Raw genomic sequence first — 6,122 nt, forward strand, 5'->3', positions numbered from 1 at the left:
TGGTTCCTCTCAAGGTTTCTTCCTCCTGCTCTGAAGGAGGGTCTCCTTGCCACTGTCACTTTAGCTGCTCACTGAGGGTCTTAGATTTTTTATCTCTGGTTGATCTTGTGTCTTTTAACACTTCTTAAAATAACTTTTAGAAAGCCACTGACCATAAAAAGCATTAGCTTTTGCTCTGGGGAGGCTTTTAGGAAAATAGGGGGACGTAAAGCTTGGGGTCTGGCCTTTGTTTTATCGCTTCCATTTATTAGTTTTGGGCCTCCAAATATTGGAGGTCGGAAAAATCATATTTACAAGATGAGTGCACATGAACGGCACCATAAATCTCATATGTACAAGTTACAATATAGAGGGTGTGTCCCCAAAAACTGTATTTTAAATTGGTTATATGTTGGTTAGTTCGCAACATAAACACTGTAGTCTATTTGTAATGGTTTACTCTCATTCACACGTGAAAAAAGTAAATACACGCTACTGATGCTTCTTACTGGATAAAAATATCGCTCACCTAATGCTCATATTTGCTCGTGGCCTAAGTGTATTATTTCCTGACCTCAATCTGTTATCCTGTGGCATTCAATTATTATCTCAAGGCCTCAGTATGTTATTTTGTGGCCTCAAGATATTATTTATATCTAGTGGCCTCAGTTCATTATTTTGTGGCCTCAAGATATTATCTTGTGGACTTAGTATGTTATTTTGTGGTCTCAAAATATTATTATTATTATTTTTGTGGCCATTCTGTCCATGGGCCAATACGGCTCGTGAATAATATACACTGCCCTTTTCAGTCACACACACAATGGAACTATACTCAGCTATACACACACACACACACACACTACATTTACTACGTTTATTGCTGCTGTCAAACTACTGTTTGCAATAATGCACAGTGCACTTGATGACCATGCTCTTTGCACAATACTGCACGTTGTCAGTGGTCTGGGTGGAGCTTGACACTCTGGTTATGGTGGCAGAGAGGAGGACACTGAACAAATTGCTCTCTATCATAGATGATGTGGGCCATCCACTGCACAGCATCATTATGGACAGGATGAGTATGTTCAGTGGCAAGTTACTGTCACAGAGCTGCTAAAAAAGAGGCTCTTTAATTCGTATGGTATCAATGGAGTGCATAGTTATTAACATTAATAACAGGTGCATAAATGACTAGAATAATTGTTCTATGTTCATTTTAAGCTGTAATGGATGGTAATGTTTATGGCATGTTATTGTTCACTAAGCCACTTTATTTCCTTATTCTAACTAGATGTATATTTTCTATTTAGTCACTTTACTTTTGCACATCACATGCATGCAGTTTTCGTATATTTAGTGAAGGAGTATTTTCTTAATTGTATTATTTTCTTATTGGATTTCTATGTGTATTTACATCTGTATCAGATTCCTGTATTTATCTGTTCCTATAGTGTATAAACTGTGTTAAGCTAAATTTCCTTCAGGATCAATAAAGTATCTATCTATCTATCTATCTATCTATCTAAAGGGGGATCTACAAGTTATTAATTTATTATTTAAAAAAAAAGCAAGGGTTCACTTACTTTTTCTAGCCTGCAATGTGGATGTTGAAGCACTGTGCTTAGTAAAAGGCATGAACAGTATCACTGTTTGTGTGTTGAGCTTATTTAGATTTAAAATGGTGGGGGCGCTGTGGGAGCTCACTGATTGGTGAGATCACACTCTAAAAACAGGTGGGGGAAAAAACAACCCCACCATACTTGCGACTTTAGTGACTTTAGTTTGATTAAAAAGCAGAGCAAGTCAATCTGGGTGCACCCGTCTACTAAGTGTACCTTAGAGACTTTCTTCTCAGGAGACATGAGTCCAATAAAGCATCAATGAAATTAAATCTTAACAAATAATGAATAATGGAACCATGTTAGCAAGTTAAAACCTTTGTTGATAGATAAAGTCTTTGCCGTAGGCCCCGTCATCAGCACAGGTCCTACAACACCTGGACTCTCGCAGATCCTGCCAAACTTAAAGGCGAGTCTTCTGGTAGAGTTTCATAACCATCTGCACTACTCGCGCAACTTATGCTACCGCCTCCCAATGTGAGGGAGTGGCGACTCCACTCTTGGCCTCCTTTTTCCGGGATACAACCCAATGGTCTCATCCCAGCTGCAAACTGTTCAAGTACAGGTTGGAGGCCCCTACATGAAGCCAGCAAGACAACATCATTCAAAAACAGCAGAAACGAAACCCCCTGTTCACCCTGGCAGAAGAACTCTGGCCCATGGCTTCATCACAAACAGGAGTGGAGATAAGGCACAGCCCAAAGCGTTCCACTCACCTGTGATTTTAGACTTTGACAGAGATCATTAGACCACTCCAGTGCTTGTGCCATGACAAAGCACTTATCCAGGCTTACGGTCATACCACCCTGAGAAGATCTGATCAGACAGCTACTGACATGTAAATACCAGCAGTCTGTGGTAGCAAAGAATTTATGGAAGTCTATGCGCCAGAGCCTTGTGTGAAGCAGTCAGTATGAGATTTAGCACCTCCAAATTTCCAAGTCCATAGTGGTATCCTGGAAAACGATGGCATCTATGGGTCTTGTTTATGAGTTACGGGAAAAAGGATCATGTAATTGATCATAGGTTAGATGCAGCAGCTGCAGTAATGCAGTGGCAGTGCCAGACTGCAGTGGTGAAGGAGAGAGCTGAGCTCTCGGAAATTAGTGTCCTCCGTCGTGTCCGGGCTCTTCGTGGTAGAATGAGAAGCTCTGTAATCTGGGAGAGAGCTGCTCTGCCTTCGCATTGAAAGGAGCCAGCTGAAGTGGTCAGGCGTTCCTAATGGCCGTCATTTTACCAGGCACAACCAACTGGAAGGAGACCCCTAGAAAACCCAGGACTTGCTGAAGGGCCTTGGAGCACCTGGACATCCACCAGAAGGAGCTGCTGGAAATAGCTGAGGACAGGAATGCCTGGGCTTGAGTTGTTTATAGTAGAATGAGCGGTTTCTCCAGATTTGACACAAAATGCCACTCTGCCAATGATTTTTTATATACTTTGGTTGCTACTATGAATATTCAAAATTTTATAATTTATGGGGCAGTGGTGGCTCAGCAGTTAGAGCGCCGGGATATCGATAACAGGGTTGTGGGTTTGATTCCCGGGCTCAGCAAGCTGCCACTGTTGGGCCCTTGAGCAAGGCCCTTTACCCTCTCTGCTCCCCGGGTGCTGGAGTTGGCTGCCCAACGCTCTGGGTGTGTGTGTGTACTCACTGCCCCTAACACATGTGTGTGAGTGTGTGTTCACTACCAGATGGGTTAAATGCGGAGGACACATTTCGCTGTAGAGTGACAAATACGTCTACCTTTACCTTTTAATTTATGTGTGCATTTTGTTTGAGGATTTGGAGGTCTATGTGTGTGTGTGTGTGTGTGTATGTGTAGGTAGGACATCTGTCTGTCTGTATATTTGTTTGTGACTAGTTAAGTTAGCTTGTCATTGTTAGCCAGTTGCACCTTTGTTAGCCCCTCAAGATCATGCCCATTCACTGGACTTTGTGCTCTCTAAACGGTGTGATTTGAGCCTCAGTTAGCTGGACGTTCCTGGCTACACACCGCTGTCCATGGACCGCTGGCTCTTTGGCAATTTGGATGGACTGCTGTTGAGCCAAACTGCCTCGAGCTTGAGGAGACAATCGCTTCATTCCTGTTTTATTCCTGGTTTGGCCATTTTCACCTCTGTTCGTGCCACAGTGAAATGTAATCACAGTCAAGTGGGCTGAAATCTAAGTCTAGTACAAAGAAGACTGTCTAGGTTGAATCAGTCAGAGCCCATCACTCAGTTAAATGGCTAAAACCTCCGGTCTGGGTCATAGCACTGCAGAGGTCAGCATTTCAAGTCAAGTCAAGTCAAGAGGCTTTGTCGTCATTTCGACTACATACAGAGCACACAGTGAAATCCTCCAGGACCATGGTGCAACACACAACACAGTGCAGACACAACACAAGTGCAGACAGACATTACAACACAACACAGTGCAGACTAGATAGTGTCAATAAATAGGACAGAGACTGAGACAGTAGTGGGAAGTAGGGTTGTACAATAAACTGTGCATACTGTGTTAAAAACAGTAGAGTGCAGCACAGGTTGGTGCGGTACTCTAGCAGCTCTTTTGACATAAATAATAAGTCTGTGCAAAAACGCAACGTGCAAGTTTGAATGTTAGAAGATTGAACACTGATCTGTGCCTCAAACAGAAGTTGGACACCATGAATCGTCAATCATCTAACTATCTATCGTAGGCATGTCTAGTTTTCACAGGACATTAGATTTCAGCAGGGCAGATTACATGTGCTCTATGTGAGGAGATCGAGCCACATTAAATCAATGTAATGGATCTTTAACTTTTCATTTTGACACGTTTCCACTTGTCAGTGTTTAAATGCAATCTCACACAGTAATCTTGCCAGTGTTAAATCAACACTAACACAACAACTTAGTGTTGAAACTGTGAGCAGGCAGCGTGTACCGTCAGCCACCAGCAGGGGACCCGGCAAGCAAAGTATGAAAGCTGGTGGGCTTGGAGCAAAGAACTCCAAGCCCCAGAATCCCCAGCGGTGATCAACGCTGACCAGACCCACCTGTGTGGCATGGTATAAAAACACCCAGCCAAACACAATTACCCCTCGCACCTTTGTAGAGGGGTGAACGGTAACAGTGGGTTTATGTTGTGAACAGTGAAGAAAAGCTGAAGTTATGAGGGAACCGTTTCAGTTGTGAACAGTGAAGAAAAGCTGAAGTTATGAGGGAACCGTTTCAGTTGTGAACAGTGAAGAAAAGCTGAAGTTAAACGAGAAAACAGTTTCAGTTGTGAACAGTGAAGAAAAGCTGAAGTTAAAAGAGAAAACAGTTTCAGTTGTGAACAGTGAAGAAAAGCTGAAGTTAAAAGAGAAAACAGTTTCAGTTGTGAACAGTGAAGAAAAGCTGAAGTTAAGAGAACACAGTTTCAGTTGTGAACAGTGAAGAAAAGCTGAAGTTAAGAGGGAACCGTTTCAGTTGTGAACAGTGAAGAAAAGCTGAAGTTAAGAGGGAACCGTTTCAGTTGTGAACAGTGAAGAAAAGCTGAAGTTATGAGGGAACCGTTTCAGTTGTGAACAGTGAAGAAAAGCTGAAGTTAAACGAGAAAACAGTTTCAGTTGTGAACAGTGAAGAAAAGCTGAAGTTTAAGAGAAAACAGTTTCAGTTGTGAACAGTGAAGAAAAGCTGAAGTTAAAAGAGAAAACAGTTTCAGTTGTGAACAGTGAAGAAAAGCTGAAGTTAAGAGAACACAGTTTCAGTTGTGAATAGTGAAGAAAAGCTGAAGTTAAGAGAACACAGTTTCAGTTGTGAACAGTGAAGAAAAGCTGAAGTTAAGAGGGAACCGTTTCAGTTGTGAACAGTGAAGAAAAGCTGAAGTTAAGAGGGAACCGTTTCAGTTGTGAACAGTGAAGAAAAGCTGAAGTTAAGAGGGAACCGTTTCAGTTGTGAACAGTGAAGAAAAGCTGAAGTTAAGAGGGAACCGTTTCAGTTGTGAACAGTGAAGAAAAGCTGAAGTTAAAAGAGAACACGGTTTCAGTTGTGAACAGTGAAGAAAAGCTGAAATTAAGAGAACACGGTTTCAGTTGTGAACAGTGAAGAAAAGCTGAAATTAAGAGAACACGGTTTCAGTTGTGAACAGTGAAGAAAAGCTGAAATTAAGAGAACACGGTTTCAGTTGTGAAGAAAAGCTGAAGTTAAAAGAGAACACGGTTTCAGTTGTGAACAGTGAAGAAAAGCTGAAGTTAAAAGAGAACACGGTTTCAGTTGTGAACAGTGAAGAAAAGCTGAAATTAAGAGAACACGGTTTCAGTTGTGAACAGTGAAGAAAAGCTGAAGTTAAAAGAGAAGACAGTTTCAGTTGTGAAGAAAAGCTGAAGTTAAAAGAGAAACCAGTTTCAGTTGTGAACAGTGAAGAAAAGCTGAAGTTAAAAGAGAAAAGTTGTTGTCTTTAGTTTGAGTAAACATCACTCCTGGTTTTTCCTTTGTTTGTTTTCCTGACGTTTTTATATATTGCCTATGATCAGTGTTTATACTGCCACCCCTCACAGCTGTGGTGGTGCAGTG

The sequence above is a fragment of the Salminus brasiliensis genome, chromosome 5 (genome assembly GCF_030463535.1).
Source record: "Salminus brasiliensis chromosome 5, fSalBra1.hap2, whole genome shotgun sequence".
Classification (NCBI taxonomy): domain Eukaryota; kingdom Metazoa; phylum Chordata; class Actinopteri; order Characiformes; family Bryconidae; genus Salminus; species Salminus brasiliensis.